The 20,129-nt window shown below is 36.8% G+C and overlaps 1 long non-coding RNA gene across 1 annotated transcript in view; it reads right to left on the bottom strand.

Annotated features, from left to right (window-relative positions):
• Positions 1-19,898, bottom strand: part of LOC775999 — a 28,353-nt gene extending 8,455 nt beyond the window's left edge. The window contains exons 1-2 of the long non-coding RNA XR_210453.5: positions 19,843-19,898; positions 1,781-1,800 (exon numbers count right to left, since the gene is read on the bottom strand). This is a non-coding gene — a long non-coding RNA (uncharacterized LOC775999). The remainder of the gene's footprint in view (positions 1-1,780; positions 1,801-19,842) is intronic.
• Positions 19,899-20,129: the final 231 nt, after the last annotated feature.

The raw sequence follows: 20,129 nt of genomic DNA on the forward strand, positions 1-20,129 counted from the left end.
GGACTCAACACTGACACCTGGGGAACACCACTATTTACAGGCCTCCAGCTAGACTCTGTGCCACTGATCATGACCCTCTGAGATTTGAAGTCCAACTTGAAGAACATAGATTACAGGAACAAATGGTATAACACACAGGTCAGACCCTAACTAATCTTCTCTGAAATACAGCTAGGCCAGAAATCAGACCCACACCCTTTGTCTTTTTAAATTTGTAAACTGAAACTGTATAAACAAATAGTACTTTTATAAAAGGTAGTAGAAGACAGTAGTAGAAGAAAGTGATGGCTGATGATAAGTAAGGATAAATACTACTAGAAAAAGAAACATGGTGGAAGAAGTTGTTTTGTGTGGGGAGGTTATCCTAGGTGAAATAAACATATGACAAAAGATGTAAGACTAGAAGGAGATTATATGAACTAATTTATGTGAAACACATCAGACAAATGGCTTGTTCAAAATATCACAGTGAATCAGACCATAATGAGAATGTGTTCAAGAAGAAATAAAGGGCTGCAGCGACTGAAAGTGGAGGATGAGTAAGGGCAGAGACTTGATAGTTTAGGTGCTGGCAGCCAGCAGGTTGAGTGTTGCTGGCAGAGAAGGCACAAACAAGCAAAGCAGTTGATTGGCATTATGAATACATGCAAGGATAAAGTCTTCAGATTTTTCTTTGCATTCTTCTAGATTACTTTTTCGCAATATTTGTATGTTTTTCTTTTACAGTTTTTGAGACTACATCTTAGAGGTTATGAGTTAGTTATTTCTCCTGTAATACATCTCCAAACCTGTTTAATTTGATTTCACCTGTTTTGCATGTTGAATACAAAAAATGAGATACGACAGAAGAGATACTGTCTTTAAAAGGAAAGTAGAAACCAGAGAGAAAGAGAACTCAAATAGAAAAGGGAGGCTGTTAGTGTCATTATCAACAAAGAGAGAAAGACATATAGAAAATTTCTGTTTTATAACATCTGCATTTTCTGAAGTATTTTCAAATAAACAGTACCCAAGCTTTGATGAGAAGCTCATATTTAAAAAGCCACTTCATCTCATCCAGTAAAAAAAATGTCCAGAGGGCAGCATAAATGCTGTGAAATATGAAGTCCAATCTTTCAGTTTCCTAGTTAAAGAGAACAGTTCTCAGATTCTTCCAGAAGCAAGATCAGTCTAGCTTTAGCTATTCCAGTAGTCCAAATCTGAAAACAGGATAGACATGCACTAGTAGAGACATTTATGAAGTTAATGCCAGCTAGAATCCTGTGAACATCAATATTTTGTTTCATTTATATTCCTGACTACTGCACTTAAATCTCACATAGTAACAAATATTCTAATTTCTTACATTAAATTTGCAGTTTTATTTTGGCTATTTGAGAAATTAAATTGTGTTTATCCTGTTTTAGAGAGTAGACTCAAAAAGAGAGGAAAAAAACATGTTACTTTTCACAGCCCCATTATCTTTGTCTAATGTAGAGTACTCTTTTCCTTATATCCTCTGAAGAATTCCTGAATCCCAGAGTTCTCTTGCTTTGAGCTAATACTTTTGCACCCACATTAAACAAACTGCTAGTTGAACTGAAACAGATGCTTAGCAATGATTTAATTAGCCATTCATAAATAAATTCAGAAATAGTATTTTTCTTAATTTAATCTTCTTGCCCACATTACAATTGTTTTGCTAAGTATGGTCAAGTGTAAACTAAATTAGCTAATCAAAATGAAAGAAGGAAAATAAAATATTTACCTATTTGGCATACATTAATAGATTCATACTTACCTGAAAGAAAGCTCACAAATCTGAAAAAAAACATCAACACGAATGATAAATATCGAGTTCATCTACTTTTCAAGAGTGAGATTTCCACAGGAAAAAATAGTTGCACATTGCATATTGCCTTAATGAGATAGTAAGAGAGCTTAATGTAGCGCAAGGAGTATGATTGTAATTACAATGTACGGAGTTAACAAATCTAGGCTGTGGAAGATATAACAGAAAATCTTTTCACTAACAGGAATCACTAAGCTGTCACAGCCTTTCCTGTAGAATGCTTGAAAGTTTCATATAAAACAGGGAAAATACTACCAGGTAAAGAAGGATCTAGGCCTGCAAGCACAAGGAATGCTTTTCATCCTTCAGTCAAAACAAAACAAAAAAAAATACTATCTTGCATCATGAATTTTCCAGATAATTGATTCTTCCATTTTAATTTAATCATGTCATTAAAAGTTATGAGCACCATTTTCTACCTGCTCTTTTTTCACTTGGTATCAAAGCCACCAAATCCACAGTTAATCCATGCAATTATCAACACTCAGAGTAAGCACACTGTTTTAAAGCTCCTAAATTATGCTATAAATAACAGAGATAATCTTGTTTAAGGATTTCTTTCCTTAGGCAAATAAATACTTACCTTGCATCCAAAGAACTCATACATCATGAAAATTATCTACTGCCTTTGACAAGTCTGTGGCATTTGACTCCAGTGTCTACCTTTATTTTATTAGCAAGCTGATGTTTATCACATTCATAACATTTTTAACCTCAGAAAACATATGAAATATATAAAAAAGTGACATACAGTGAAAAACTATCTTAAGGAAAAGGGGTGAAAATTGAAGGAATAAAGTACAAATCAACATTTCAAGAGGGGAAAAAAAAAAAGACCCTGTTCTGTAAATCAGCACCTAAAAAGAAACCTGTTTGCCAATATCCTCTCCCAAACAATACTCAGTTCAAGCAGATATCAATACGTTAATATAAATAATATTTCCAGTTGGTCATGCAGGAAATTCTTATTTTTTTTTTTTTTTTTAATGTAAGTGTGGTTATTTGAGAGGAAAAAAAATGAAAAACGGCAGTATTTTTGGAATGTTTATGTTTGCCACTTCACCAAGAACTGTATTTGCACTTTTCTATTTGAAGTTTCTAAGGAAATATGAGACATTAACCATTCTCTCCAGGGACTCCTGAGAATATAACAACTGCCAGGCAGCTTATGCCGTAGAAATTTTCCAGTTAGCATACATCTTGTATTTACAATGTCACTTTTATTTGACACATCTAGTCAATGTCACAAGATGTCTCTTTCCAACATAACTTGAGAAACAACCATCTGTGCTACAATATGTAAAATTATCTATAAAATAGCCAAACTTCATTAATCAATATTGAAAAGAAGGTCATGATATGTGCATACATTTATCAACAAAGAGAACAAGATACACACCAGCTTCTTCAGACTGCTCTAGTTTAAGTGTTCTCCTCAGGATTTCAGAGAAAGTTATGTTATGGTACTACATCAAGCAGGCCAGAGATTACTTCCCTGCAACCATCACCTTGGTAAACAAGTGTAAGTGCATTTTGGTCTGCTCCCATACAATCCCGAGAATATGAAATGAGTTATAAAAAAGAAAGCTCTAACTTTCTGCCTGCTATACGATTTGTATTACTTTCACAAACACTTAATATCTGAACAAAGTTTGTCTAATGTACTCTAGAGACTTTTTATCTTTGGTCATTCTTGACCATGAGAGGCTTTAGCAGCTTTGGTAGTCTCATGGCTAGTGGTCAGATTTCAGTACTCTAGCAGAAATAAAGTACAAACTGTTCTTTTGAAATTGATTTTATTTGTAAGGAGGAAAGACACACCAATCTGTTGATACCAGTTTGTCCCCCACTAAGGGCAAAATTTAACACGATGATTGCTTACATGAAATTCTGACCTCTCCAGAGATATAATTATTTTTAATCTATTCCGTTGTTGAGAACACAAAAATAAATTCTAGTTTAGGATATCCATCTCAGGTCAGTTACTAATTCCTTTCATTAATCTTCTGTTTGCGTTTTAGAATGGTGAGGCACAGCCTTGTACGTCTTACTTCACAGGAAGAAGTGAGAGAAAGAAATTACCCCAACATATTTGGTATTGAATCATACTGAGCTATTCCCTCCAGTATTGAAGTGTTCAGGTGTATGAGTGATATTGTTATTTTTCTAGCAGATCTATTATATGGCCTGCAGCATCTCTAAGCATTGGCAGTTTTCCGTCAGGAGACAAGACAACCCAGTGATGCAGCACTGCCAGTGCCAGCTACTGGCCTCAGGCATGTATTGAGTTCATAAAGCCTCTGTTCCAAGGATTGTCAGCTTGCTCTGCACTTGTCATGACCTCTCTGCAGCTATGCTGTTAGTTGGTTTAGCTGTAAAAGCAGTTCTTCACATGAAAAATTGACTATGAATAACTCTTTTTAAATTTTCGTAGGGTAGAATCATAATTTCTTGTACAGATAGATAGCAGCATAGATTAATTCTTCTATACAGAATAATGAATTTCTGACAGAAAAAAAAAAACTTTAGTGTGAAAGAACAGTGGCCTAGCGTGGCAGCCAAGGGCTAAAGAAGCAGAGAACATTAGGAGCACAGGGACAGGATGGTGGGATATAAGGCACGGGTCAGCACTAAGTGAGCACAACTGCAAACTCATTAGTGGCCAGCTGATGAAATATAGACCTATAGACCAGAAAAAACAATTGTAGAAGCAGCAAAGAGAACAAAAAGTAACTTCTAGTAAAAAAAAAAAAAATTAAAAAAAAAAATCAACATTTATAGTAAAATTCAAACAGCGTAAGTTTACAGAACAATGAGGAAAGAAGAAGCTGTAAATGCACATTAGTAAATACATAAAATGACCCTAAGCAGATTCCAGAGGGAGGAAGAGGAAAAACAACACTATTTTACTTGAAGCAATGGGCTCGAGATGTCAGTGACTTATTCTCCCTTTTACACCCTGCCAGCAGCATTGGTATACAGAGGGTTAGTAGAAAAGTGACCGTAACACCAAGAAAAGGACTAGATACTAGGAAATACTCACACAGAAATTTAAACTTCATTCTTATTACCATCATTTTCTCCATGCAGTAGCATCATTCCTTTTCTTTTGCTTAGATCTGTATTAATTATTCATATATTATGGTTTCAGTTATAATACTATCGTTTTTAACTTTACATCTAAGATGGCTTTCTTTTTTGATTCTAGAAAAATCCTGCATGTAAAACTAACTAAAAGTGAATTTACAACTCAGATATATATTAATTACAACGTAGCAGCACATACTCTTACATTTATTGACTTGTGTAACCTGTTCTGATGCTTAATGCTTAAATGGTTGTTTTCAACACAGATCAGTCTGAACTGCAAGCTTATTTCCAGGTTGTTCCAGTCTGATCTGATGTATTGTACAAACTGAAGTGTGGATCCAAGTCACCTGGCTCCAAGAAATGCACTGTCACCTTACTCAGTCAAACCTAAACTTCATAGCTGAACCCTTCACCCCAAGATACTTAATCATTTCTGAGCTTCTGGATACCCACAGAAATATCTGTGAGTATATCCTACATTAAAAAAAAAAAAGACTAATCACTTGATGAATCAGACAAAATATATTTAGGCAGTGTAATGGCATGAAAAATCGATACAGTCTTCAAACTTACATTTTCTAATGTTCTGTGCATTGGTAGGTATTAAGTAAAAAAAAAAAAAAAAAAAATCAATCATCTCTCTCTAGCCCTCCTCAGAAGAGAACTTAAGCTGTGAACATTTCCCCACCACTTTTTCCAACCTCCTTTGGATAAACCCTGAACTTTGTTTGCACACTATAAATGAATTGAAGGCAAGTCCCTTCCTCCTATAAAAAACATGCATCTCCTGAGAACAATCAGTGAGCAACCAATTACAAAGGTTACGGTTAGTTCCTATCTGTCACATGAAATGACTCCTTACAGAAACAATTTACAGGCACACAGCATTCAGGATCAATGCAATCTTTCCTTTTCCTCTCCCCTTAACTCCCAAGAGTGTTTAACAAGGACAGATGCCCATAGAAATTGGTTAGTAAAACAACAGGCAGGATGCAGTTGTGTTCTTTCTTAACAATAATCTTTACAAAAATAAATCTTTCATCAGGGAAATAATAGATACAAATCCTCTTTTTGCAGAGGAAAACCTCAAGGTCTCCTATCCCAGAAAAGGATACATTCATTCATCCTTCAAGCTATAGCATCCAGGATTTGTCCTACAACTTGAACTTAAGCCAGTAAACTTGACATTAAAAATGCCAGCCTAGAAGAAAACTGAACTCCAAAAATACTTCCCTGAAGACCTTGACATCCTGCACCATTTTAGCCTCCAGATCCTATACAGAATAAGAATAACTACAAGTTATGTCACCCACCAGCTGTATGACACATCATATTTGAAAATTTTATCAAGACACAACATGAACAGTTACCTACTGACAGTGTACCCAGTCATGGGCAACATACCCCACACACCTGGAGTCCACACAGGCAGCCACCACAACTCTGATCCCACATGAGAGCAGAGAGCCCCTTCTTATCCTCTCCATCAAGCTGCATAAGTATCTCTTGTTACAAAGGAAGACATCATGCTCCACCAGCCATCTCTGAGCAACTTCCAGTTCCAAAAATAATGAATTAAATATAATCATCAGGCTGGCACAATATTTATCTAATTATAGTGGTATAAATTTCACTGAAGGCTCTTTTGTTTGAGAGAAAGACAAATATTTGTGCTGTAAGGCCTGTTTGGAAGTGAGTTCCAAGTAGGAGTCAAACATTTGGTTACTTGAGAGCGTTCAGTAACAAAAAGCTTAAATAAGAATAATAATTACACTGTTAAGAGTACTAGCATCTCAACAACAACAAGAGTGAACAACAGAAGTTCTATTGAAACACAAGGCATAAAGACAGTCCCTATAAAGCAATAAAGAACACAGTTGCCTTGATTTCTTCTGCTAAGATATAGCCATTTACATCAGCATGAGGGAGCCTTTAAAGTTATCTAGTCCAACTATCTTGCAATGAAGAAGGGATTTTACAGCCAGCACAGGTTGCTCAGAGACTTGTCCAGCCTGACACTGACTGTCTCCAAGGACAGGGCAACCACTACCTCACTAGGCAACTTGTACCAGGGCCTCACCACACTTCTAGTAAAAATCTTCTTCCTTATTCCAATTGAAATCTTCCCACCTTTAGTTGAAATTGTTTCCCCTTGTCTTGTTACTACAGACCCTGCTAAAGAGTCTGTTTCCTTCTTTCTTAAAGCCCCCCTTTAGATACCGAGAGGCTGCAATCCTGTGTCTCTGAAGCCTTCTCTTCTCCAGGATGAACAGCCCCAGCTCTCTCAGTCTGTCCTCAAAGGGAAGGTGTTCCATCCCTTAAGTCATTTCTGTGGCCTTTCAGTGATGGCCTCTAACAGGTCTACATCTCTCCTCCAGATGTGGAGGACTCCACATTTAGATGCAATAAACTAAATTACCAGCTCTTAATTTCTTAAGGGCTTCTTGAGTTTCATGTAGATTGTAAGTATTGAGTGCTGCAGAAGTCAAAGCTACTTGATTTCTGACATATGTTTTCAGGCCTTGTGCATACTGATCCTTTATTCAATAATACATCCATTGTCGGTCAGAGATTCTGGTATATACGACAAAAACACCCACTCATTATAACTACACTGGTAATGCCATTGTACATAGACTTTTGAAGAGAAATAGCTTAGAAGAAGTGAACATTTTAGAGTAAATGAGGACTACAGACAGATGGAGTTTTGTGAAGTACTTGGGAAAAGGCAGTGTCTCTAACATTGTAAACAGAAAGACAAGTATTCACTGGACAGGCTCACTAAGATCTACAAAGGCATCCTCATATCTAACAGAGGAGCTAAATCAGGTATGTCAATTACGTTTTAATTAGTTCCACAACACTAGTTTCTTAATCCATTACTTTAAATGTATAGATAAATCTGGATGAGAGGATTTATTGCATATAGCTTTTGCCATCCTTCTAATACTTTATGATACATTTTCTTGTTTTATCTAGAATCATTGCAATACAAAAAATCCTTCGTTATGTTTACCCAACAAGATTCCCAAGACATTTCTTATGGATGGGGATTCTGTGTATACAGATGTTGAAAACACAGGAAATTAGATAATCCCTAAATCTACAAAATGATCATCATTCAACTGTGTCTGAATAATTAGTATTTTTAAAGAGTAAAACAAAATTCACAGAAAACATTTCTAGTCAAAAGTTTCTAATAGCTAACTTGAATGTCTTCTCTATTTTGACAGCCTTCGTCACCAAATAACCACACCTTAAAAATGGTGATGAGAAAGACATAGTGCAAAGAGTGTCCATGAGAAGGATTAAATATGCCCAGCCAAAGTCACTGGAATTAATTTCAAAAGCTTACAAGACAGATACTTTAATGCCACGAGAAGTAAAAAGTGATAACATACTAATCTGAGGTCTGCATTTTAGGGTGAAAATAGAAGTTTTAGTTATAAACCATAACTAATTTTCTTAGCAGGGCATCATCTCAAGTCTTCTATACCATATCTTTGTCTATCAATAGAAGAAATAAAACCCATGTACCACCCTAAAACATTTCATTTCAAGCTGACTGGTGATTAACTAGCAGAATACATATACAAACCAGACTAAATGGACACTACCATTATCACGTTATTAAGTATTTCACAATCCAATTTGTTTATACAGAAGATTTATCAATACTCATGAGTTGATTAGCATGTGAAAATGGTAAGTGATGAGTTTACTTAACCAGACAGTCTAAGATTTTTCAAATTGCAGTCTCTGGCCTAGATAAAATTAATTTTACCAGGGGAGAGACACTGATGACATATTTATAAATACGATTACAAGTTTAAGCAAAGCAGGGGTTTTTCCCAAGTACAAGTTTTCGAAAAAGTGCCAAATACAGAAGGCCTGTTTATGACCACTATCTTACTACTGTGTCATACACCCAGTATTTTGAGATATTTGTATGAAATAAACAGCTTAATTAACCTATTTCTGGTTTCTCTAGTACAAAGTGAACTTTGGTGATTATAAGACGGAAACAAGGTGCACAACAGCACAGAAATATTCTGGTGGCTATTTAAGAGTCTGCAGAGTATGGTCTAATGCTGTTCCCAGAAATACAAATTTAAAAGATCTGTGCTTCTGACAGGAACCATCAGAGAACCATCCCAACTTTCCTTGTCCCACAACACATAGAAAAGGAAAATAATGGTTTCATCTCTAAACACATCAGTATTTACAAGCAAGAGATTTTTTGGCATGTAGAACAACACTCAGTTCCCACCACTGTTATTTCCCTAGCTCTCAATCTGCAGAAGACCTAGTGCACAATAGAGGTATTTGATCACACACCACATTGCCCAGGAAATAAAGTGTAATGTTATTTTTGTTACTTTGTTGTTTTCTTAGTTTATGGAAACGTATCTTTACACACTATGAAAGACAAAAGGATATTCTGAAATTCAGTCAAGGGCAAGTTTTGGTGCTCTTAACAGTTGCTGGGTATCAAAAAGAACTGAGAACATGATTTTCATACAACCTAAAAGTGAATATTTTTAAGTTAGCTGTATAAGCAAAACTTTTGTTTTTGTTTTAACCTTAAAAAAAATACTAAATTAATTTCAAAATGTAACGTCCATTTCAAATCAAGTATTAGAAAACTTAGCTTGAGAACTGAAAAAATTAATCCAGTTATTTTTCCTTTCTGCTTTCCACAAATATCTGATGAAGTAAACTCTAGCTCACTAAAACCAAATATTCATTTCTTTATTAGGAAATTACCACCTTCACTTACTACTGTTGCCATTTTTCTAGGAAATCTAGTTTTAAATGTCACATAAGTAGCTCTGCTGCATGCCAAGCTCTGTGATGTGGGCTGAGCAGCTGAGAATCTTTCCCCCACACAGACAGAGGTGTCAGTGTCTCATATACCTGTTTTCATCCGAACCTCCTCGGTCCCTGACTCTCTTGAGCCTTATTAGCAGAACTTTTAGATCAATTTCAGTACTACCTGCCAGCAAAGCCTCTGCTTTTTTCCTCATTCAGTCTGTCAAAAAAAAAAAAAAAAAAAGGAGGCAACACTAAGAATTTCAAGGTTGATTTGAATATTCAAATCCATACTTCTTGGAGAAGGCTTAGAAGGCGGCAAAAAAAAAAATTACCATGTCTGCTTCATATTTATCATCAAAACAGTGGGGCAGATCTCAGGAGAATAATGTGGAAAAAAGAAGAATTAGTCTGACTAAAACAAGGGAGAAACCTTAAATGAGAAGAAAAAAATGTAGTGCCATACTCTGAACAGAGTTACTAAGGAGGTTTTTTTTCATATTTATTCAAAACTAAAGATTTTATGCAGGTATTAACTCTTCTGCAGTAAATAATTGGCTTGATTTTTCACAGCTCTTTTTCTAGAACCTTTAGTAAGCTCTCAAACCAAAGTTCCATCGTCACACAACCACTAGGCCTTCCATACCAAATGCCTACACAGATCTTTTCTTTCTAGTCATTACTCATTCCAATAAATCACATAAAGAGTATAAAATTACCATCTGGTTTAAATTCTCCAGTACAGTGCCCAGCAGTGAAAGCTGGAAAATGCAATTGCTGAAGTGAGCACTCCACACAAGAGTAAGAGCTGTCATAGAGTACAAATGCTGATAACTACAGTGGGTAGAAGAGAACATTGGTCGGGCTCTTCATTGTCCGGAGCCTGCTGTGAGGAGGTTTGGAGGTCATCCCTGCCCATGAAGTGCCCACACTGAACTGCCAAGGAGGCAAAGAAAGATTATTGCAATCATCTATTTTACAGTAACCGAGGACTAGATGTGTGAACTTAATTGATTTAACTTTAAAACTAACCCATCTAGTTTTGTATCTAGTATTTCCATATCAGTTGCACCTGGCACATTATCCAAAACAAAGATGACTGGAAAAAATAATGTGCAAATTGTCATTAGAAGATCCCCAGTTCTGACAGGGGAAAGTGATACAGAAGGATATTTTCAAGACCATGAAGGAAACCTGAGTGCTGAAATGTGGTGGTAGATTTGTAATGCATAATTCACAGAAGTAGGGAGCAGAGGCCTTTCGGGCAGACATCAGTCAGCAAGTATGCTCTCAGGGGACCGCTCAAGGCATGACATGCGTATCAGCACTGCTGTAGGTCGTCAGGCTATAACTGCTTCAGCCTCAGGCTGCACTTACTGCACTCTTTCAACTTTGCAGCCTCTTTCTGCATCTAAACACAAAAGTAAACTCAAACAATTCTACAGCCAAGTCAAAAAGACACCAGCGTGGGGCAAGGATCTGCCAGGCTCCTCTGGTCAGGTAGTAGCAGTCAAAGCCCTGATGCCCCTGTAGCCAGCAGCTTCCCACTCAGTATCCACACAGATTAGTGCCTGAGGTTTCACCTCTGCAAAGTGGGCTGGATATTTTCCAGAGCATTCACCACATGCACTGCAAACCCTGAACTACTGTAAGTGCAAATAGTTTAATCATTTGACATTTTGAGTTTTCAAGTCTGAAGAGTGAGCTGTGAAAACACAGGTATTTTATGAATTTTTAGCCAACAGAATACAAAACTGATAAACTGACACCTGCAACAACAGTAAAGCTATTGTAGTGGAAATGCTAAGTCACAACATTCAAACATGATTTCAAAATACATTATTTCAAAATAATTTGGGGGCTAATTGTAAATCATAGCCTAATAAATAACATTTAATTATAATTAATCCTGGCATCACAAATGTGCGAAGATGTCAGTTTTGCACCAAGCTGGCCTCAGTACTCACCAGCAATAGCACAAGGGGCTCTACGTAGATGAATTGCTTCATTACAGAAACTGCACTTAGTCTGGAAATGTTATCAAAACCCTCTGGCATACATTATACAGAAGAGCTTAGAGCTAATTAGTCAGTAATTTTGGCTAATGTCTTCTCATGCTGTTAAGAAAGGTTTATTCTGGAGTGAAAGCTCTCTTCAGAAAAGTCTATGCACTTTCAGAACACATCTAAGAGTTTGACAGGTCAGATGTTGGGAGGCAGTGAATGCCTTGGAGTTTTCCAAAAAACAATGCAGAGCAGACGTTTATTTTCTACAGTTAGCATACCTTTGAAGATGTTAAACTTTACTATTTTTGTCTGAATTCACAGAACCTACATTCTACATCAAGTTAAAAATAATTTTAGTAAACAGGTTAGAGAAGAGCTATCTAAAAATAATTAAGCAGCTGTATAATAACCAGGTCGCACTGAATTTCAGGGCTATATATTTGTTCCTCTAACAAACTTAGAGATAAATTTGTTTTCAGTTCTGGGCTCCCCAGTTTGAAGATGGGGATCTTCTAGAAGGAGTCCAGCAGAGGGCTGCAGAGGTGAGCAAGGGCCTGGGAGCACCTCCTATACTATGCTGAGTAACATGGGTCTGTTCAACCTGGGGAGAGGAAGACAGGGGGATCTGACAAATGTTTATAAATATCTAAAGGAAATTAGGAAGAATGAAGCCAGGCTCCTTTCGGTGCTGCATAGTGATAGGACAATGATGGCTTAAAACTTGAACATAGGAAGTTCCATACTAATATGCAGAACTTCTTTACAGTAAAAGTGAAGGAGTACTGGCACAGGTTGCCCAGAGGGGTCACGGAGTCTCCTATGGAGATACTCAAGACCCAGCTGGTGACCTACCTGTGTGACCTCTTATAGGCTACCTGCTTCAGCAGAGGTTTGGACTCAATGATCTCTTGATGTCCCTTCCAACCCCTGCAATTCTGTGAGATAATCATTCTGGGAAATAGGTACGCATCACATCTGATACCAAACTTTTATCATGGTAACTACCATAGCAAGGAACCGGAGAATTAGGTGCTTTCATAATGTGCATAATGGTTTTAATCCAAGTTAAGTTTAGTCTCGATTTAAATTTACCCACCTGTAAGTCACATTTACATCAAAACCTGTCCATGGCAGAAGATATCTCGTGCCAGAGATATCCAGATGGGGTTGTAAATAAATCTCTCAGAGACCACCTAATGTGAGCTTTTCAGCATTTTTGTAACCCCTGAATGCAATGACAAGGCATCATCCAGTTTCCATAGGATATACTCTGTGAACTACAGGCACCAACACACATTTATAGCAATTCACAGCAAATTCAGTAGCTTCATCATGACTTCTTGACAGTGTCAGAAATTAAGCAGAATTATGGCCCAATTAAAAGAGGAAAAAAGTGAGTGATCAGCATAGATTTGAACAGTCAAAAGAAACTAAACATGTGACAGCACAGACTCACAAGAAGAGCATTCTTGCACTCCAGTCCAGCTTAGACAACAAACATACCTGCAGGAGATGTTAGCTCATCGCCAGATGGAAAAGAGCAATGTCTAGGAAACTGCCCATCATTTTCAGTCATATCCTCAGGTTTTTTGTTTGTTAGATTGATTTTTGTTTTTAAATTATTTCCTGAAATACTTATCCAAAAGCATTAAATTACCCTTTTTTTCCCCAAGGATTAGTCCACAACTCTGTTTTAGAAAGAAACACACATCTTAAATGGGTCAGAACACACAGTGAGTCATGATGACTAACATCATGGTACATATACTCAGAGAAAGAACCAGTGCATTCAGTCAGTGCTTCTGGCATTATAGAATGTCAAATAAGTGAGTCAACCACTTACTTCAAGTAAAATGGGGAAAGAAAATATTAGCAACACAAACCTGTGCATCAGTTCCAGCAAAATTTTCAAGTTAACACAGAACAATACATTCAGTCTCCTGAAATCTTTTCCCAGGTTTAACACAGCTGCTTCACACTGCACATTTGCAGTACTGTGAGGAAGGTAGCACACAGTTTGCTTTCCAGTCTCCGAAGTGAGATATGTCCCTTGATAGGGAACGGCTGCCTGTGCATCTTGTGTTCTCCCTGTCATTATCATTAAGGAGATTTTCAGCATTAGCTTGTAGCAACTGCAAAGGATTTTAGGCTAAGCTCTCTGACCTGTCCTGTCTTTTCAAAAAGACTCCAAGGGCTGATTATTAATCAAGTAATGGATATGTACAACACAGTCATATTGCATTCTGAAATTCTGGCCTTTTATTCCTGTTCAGCTCTAGAATTTAGTCTCCTTTGAACATCTTTTTTTTTGGAACAATGATCTGTTTTCCTTTTTTTCAAGTAACTAGGGTATTTCTGCTTATGATCAAAAATTTTTAAAAAAGTTATTTTTGAGTACTTACCATACCAGCAGGTGTTTCATATCCCATAAGTAATTTTCACCCCTTCTAGGTCTACATTTTCTGTGTGCACAGGAAACTTTTCATGAATACTGCTCTGCAACTGAGCACTGAAATTGCATGTCATCATGGTGATTCATCCATATAAAATTACTTCCAAAAAAAAAAAAGCGATGGAAACCCTCACTGCAGGTAAGAGACCCACAGGTGGCTTAGAAGAGGAATATTTTTACTCTACCTCTGTTCATGATAAAATTCATGGTGCTTTTTTCTTGCAGCATAGATAGTGAAATGATATCAGTTATGCCAGAAATCCAACTACTCAATTTCAGTGCTCCAATATCAGAATTAATAGCTTTTATGTCAAACTAGTTAAAAGTTGTGGCAGAAGCTACTGCAGAAAAACATTCAAGAATGGATGTTACAGAATAAAATGCAATGAAGAAAGTATCTGTTGCTTAGAGCTGGAGAATCTTGTTGCCTACAATCTACGTTTTCTTTCACCTATCCCATCTCAATGACTCTCCTGGAATCCAACTAGTGAGGTCATATCAATCAAAGATCAGTCTGGTACAAACTGCTCTAATCTCATGCCTTGTCTACACTAATATAATACCTATTATCTAATTGTATATAGGTTCGGAATATTACTACTCACATTTTCTATTGTGCTCAAAGACATAAAGAGATTTGAGGTAACTATGGTGGATGATAGTGAGCAATGAAGATATATACTTAACTGTGTCAGACTCGGGGTTTTCTAGGAGGGAAATGAATGCAGTTTGCAAGTGAGCACCTCTGGGAGGTGACTGGAAAACCACACAAGTCTGGACTCTACTTGAGCTAAACATAAGATAAAACCCAGAATACTCAATTAATGAGGTATAGCCACACAAGTCCAGAAATAAATCTTTAGGATCAAAGGAATGACAGTACTAAAATAGGAAGTTTCAATCCAAGGGGTGTTATGTGTATTAATGAAAGATAATTTTTTCCACAAGCACCTTTAAAGGGAATGTGAATTACTCAGTTCCACACTTAATGAAATCTGTCAAGCCCTTCTCAGCTCAGCCTTTTAGTCCCTTTGTGCTATAGATCTGCCAAATGAGGAACCGGGGAAGCAGAGGAACCCAGAAAAGTTCCCTCACTGCCAAGCATGCTGGAGCCATTATGGAGTCATTATTCCCTATCAATCCTGCTAAAAGTCTGTGCTTTTGAAAACCAGAAGGGATCAATAGTATGGAATCTCACATTCAGGAGTGTCAGGCTAGGACCATTAATTAAAAATGTTCTTTAGCAAGACACAGAGCCTGTTATAGATAAAATTTAAGTTGAATATTTATTGATTATTGCGATGCTGCTGTATTATTTTTAATTGCTACATTTCTTACTTCATAACTCTGAGTATGACTGTATATAGCTCACTAAAACTGGTAACACCAATTCAACTAATTAAAGTTTAAATTAGTTCTGTCTCCATATCTTCTGCAGTTATTTATCTCTAAAATACCTACACAACAATAAAATCATATTTAATACATGAATCACACTGGACTATCTAGTGATAATCACAACAATGAAGGAAAATGATACTCAGTGGGAACTTGGTTCTCAGTATCAAACAAGATATTAGCAATAAAATTCAAATGAATAATACACTTCATTACAGCCAAAATACTGCTTCTCATCAAAAGCACCATTAAACTATACAACATTACTTGCTATGGTATTTGAAATGACATTAATGAACAAGAAATTCCAAGAAAAATATTGTCTCTTTATCTGTACATTACTGCTGAAACATAACCATTCCACCTTTATAATGCTGAACTCCATAAGAGCAAGAGCAAAAATTCTTCCTACATGTGGTAAGACAAGAATTAGCAAAGAAGTAGATGATAAGAGTCAGCATGTCATGCTGCTTTTTCTCTTCCATTCATATTTAATTTTTCCTTTAACTCTAGGATAAGTCCGGCTTCTTATATGCTGAGAGAAAAAAAAAAAACTATAAGCCAGAAAATATCCCTGCTGGAGACTAAACTAATCACCTGACAAGAGAGTCAGGCTCCATTTAGTTTATTACCCAACAAGTCTCATTATTTAGCAATTTGAGATGAACAGTGTTCTAGCTTCAACTGGACAATATGAAAGTACTCTGTTGCCTTATCCCCAGCTTTCCAGTCTGCATATAAGGGCATTTTCAACAGTGAAGACATTTAAACCTCTCTGGGCTGGAGTGCCTGAATCACTGTGATTCCTGTTTAGCAGCTGAGATCATTACTGCATAAAATTCTCCATTTTCACACTGGGCATCTAAGTCTCCTCATACACATCCTAAGACAACAAAAACACTTTCAGAGGAGTTAAGTGACATCCCTTCCCATGATTTTCCCAGTGACTGCTGGGTACAGACAAACTCCTTATTAAGCATACTCCCTTAGCTCACCTTTCTGAAGGGCCTAATTTCCCAGGTGGATCACACAGAGGTTTGCACAGTCTGGGCTATGAACTCTCCATGAGCACATAAGGATTAGGTATCCTTTTCTCCATTGAAAAATACACTACAGTGGCCTATAAAGCAAATACAAGGCACTGCTTTCCTATCATGTATAACTGACATTTTATGACAAACTAAGAAATGAGCAACATATCACTTTCTTGACAGCTAGCTAAGCTAATGATGGAGTAAACTCCGTGCTTATAAGCAGAGTTTAACCTCAATTAATGAATTATTCTTCAGGCCATAAGAGAACACGTTTCACACTGTTAATTACCAAAGTAATGAGGTGCAAAAGTGACAAAATCTTAATTATCCTAAAAGCTGTGACAATTTTAATAAAGGAAACTGAACATGGAGGAGAAGGCAATATCATTTTTCTTTCCTTGTTCCTATGGGAATTACATTTTTCAGAATTTGGTGTGAGAAGAGTGATTGTGCAGATTGTTGGTTTACATTCTCTAATCACAGCGTGCATCCGTAGGAAGTAAAATTCAGTGTAACAGAACATAAATGCTGCTCATGAGCAAGATGTGTATGGTGTATTTTGTGTAGGAGTAGAGAGGAATTAGCACAGAAAGTGCTCCATATATAAAATGCCTCTACTGAACAGTCTGGAGGTCTGAGAGTTGGAGAAACTAACCTTTGGAATGTCTGACTTCACTGACCAACACACTTATCACAAAATAGCAGAAAGTGATGACATTCATCAGGTTCTGCAGCTTCATGAAAAGACACGGGTCACCTGCCCAATTGGAAAAATGGTAGCTTATATCCTGTTTTCTCCTGGCTTCTGATGAACTGGGTGAGTATCTCTCAATGGCATTTGGCTGCAGGGGTGTGTGGTGGTGTCTAAATGTCAAGATGCTGAAAAAAAATGTTAATCAGCATTCTAGGTAAACCATTCTTCTAATTAGAACATATCGTGAAAAATCTGAACTACTATAGAAAAATGACTTGTTTGACAAAACCAAAAGATTCTTGTGAGACAATAAGCCAGTTTTGATGAAAAGGAGATTCTTCAGGTTCAGTAGAAGAATTCCAAGAGGGAATGAAGACACAACCCAACTCAAGCAGTGAATGTTTAGAGCAGACTGCCACGACAAACAGGGCTGGATCCTTGCCACAGGTCTCTTGAAAACCCTGTTTGAATAGAAACGCATCTTTCTCCATTCATTCTAATTCAAGCCTGTGCTAATCTTCACCCACCCAAGTATTCTTCCTTGTTTTCCAAAGTGCTTGCTTTGTGCTATACGATAATTCTAAGTTTAGATTTATTTTATTATTTAGCGCTGTTAATATCACATTTTGTTAACTAAAATACCAAATTTGGAAAGAACAACCTCCAAGAAAAGAAGACGCTGGATTGCTTTCTGTACATGGACAAGAAAGGAGTGGTTTTCAGACACAATATGTTATGTAATAAATTAACGGAATGTTTCACCAGATGATTACATTAAAGAAAACAGCATGCAAAGAACTTCTGTACTGATCACTGAACAGAAAATATTTTTCACATGTTCCCTAAGGAAATAAAACGTTTCTAGTTTCATTCCCTTATTAAAAAATTGAAATGATTTGTAACTTATATTTACTATTTCTGAGGATTTAACAAGACATTTGATTGTGAGTTTCCTTTGATATAATTTTTAAAACCTGCACATACAAACAGAATTTATGCCTAGAACTTCTAAGGTCAAACATACTTGTTCAAATGAATGAATTACTGTATACAGAAAAAAGAGAAAACTGAGTTGCTGACACTCATCACTCTGATAGCAGATTTCAGTCCTGTCATTTTTGCTAATGGCTCTAGCGATATATTGCACAAACAGTCTGATAAATGACAGATGTTTAGATAAGTGTTCTTCTATTAGAATAAAAGCTTTGCCACTGAACTCAATTTGAAAGAAAAATTGTCCTAACATTCACTCAGCAAAACAGAACTAAATATTAAAAATACATCTCATCTAAGGAAAGAGACTTAATTCACTGCTTGATTTTGATTTTCTTTTATTACTCTGGTTTGCTTTAACTATAACAAGAAAATTTCAAAATCCTGAAAAATGAACTAAGCTGGAAAACCATCAAGTAACAAAACAAGTGGAAAATAGAATAAAAAAATCCAACTCATTCAACTCAACCAAATCTTTTCTGAATGTGTTGAAAAAGACAAACAAAAATAATACCTACTAAGTCCCCTTGCAGTTTCAAAGAAGATGCACATCAAAAACAAAGGTCATCCTTAACCTTCACAACAAAGTTTCCCAAGTCTAATTATACATGCTAAGGCAATTCAGTACTTCCTTTGATCCTCCTGAAACATTAAGGAGAAAGCTTAAGATACTTCCTTCATTATCAATTAAAGTGCCATTTTCTTGATCAATTTGGGAATCTTGAGCTCTTTTGGAATCATAGGTATAATTCTCTGTGGAATACATAATTTAATTGAGAAAAGTCATTTTGCATCAGAATTTTAAAATGAATAAATAAATGAGAGACTTTCATCACATTTTGTTGTTTCAGAACCAGCAAGAAGTTGTTCAGACCCAACATCTTTCCCCTTATTTTTCCAACTTGCTGTGAAAAAAATAATTGCTAATCCAGACAACCAAGCCACTGCCTGGCTGCTGTCATAGGTGCTCAGCAGGGTGCAGAATCTGTGGCATAGGATGGGCTGCTGCCTTCTGGTTCTAAAGCAGCCCACCTGGCTGGAAGCAATGGAGCAGGAGCTCAACACATTTCCCCCAGATGAGTGGAAGGGGAGAGGAAAGCCCAGGAAAGAAGAGAAAACCTATGAAGTAGGGGGACAAAGTCGCCCCATTTTCCTGATTGGCTTTATTAGTAAGTTTGGACAGAATTGATACATTGCCATAAAACACTTTTGTTTTGTCAGATTAGTACTTTCCAGTGAGCACTGCTGAGGTAGGGATAATATACAGTGTTTGTATAATGCTTTAAATAGTTTGTCAGGGAGCATAGTCTAGTACAGCTGCTTTAACTTGCATCTCCAAATGAAACTATGTACTTCACATCACATTCATTTTGACTTCACTTTGTGGTGTGAATGGCCGGATAAGGACCAGGCAGGAGGAGATGCATGTGTGTATGGCAAACACGTATACAGATTGTAAAGTAAATAGGTATACAGGTATAGGAACAGAGACATTATTGCATTACAAAGGAGTAATGAAATAAAGATCTTACCTGTGTCCTGAGCTCACCAAAGGGCTCCAAGAGGAGTGATCTCTGGATAGAGATCCTTCCTCCTTGGGAGTCAGCCCTTAAATGGGGTCTAGGAGGTCACTCAGGTGAAATTACGTTCACCTGTGCCCCTGCGGCTGACTCAGCGCTCACCTCAGGTGGTCAATCAGAGGTTCAGGCCGTGATTCAACTGTTCCCATACACATGTGCCATCACACCAATATGCATAAAATAAGCTGGCCTCTTTGCTTATTTGGGCCCCCTTTACATTGGCTTGAATGTTGGTTCTC

The sequence above is a fragment of the Gallus gallus genome, chromosome 3 (assembly GCF_016699485.2).
Source record: "Gallus gallus isolate bGalGal1 chromosome 3, bGalGal1.mat.broiler.GRCg7b, whole genome shotgun sequence".
Lineage (NCBI taxonomy): Eukaryota > Metazoa > Chordata > Aves > Galliformes > Phasianidae > Gallus > Gallus gallus.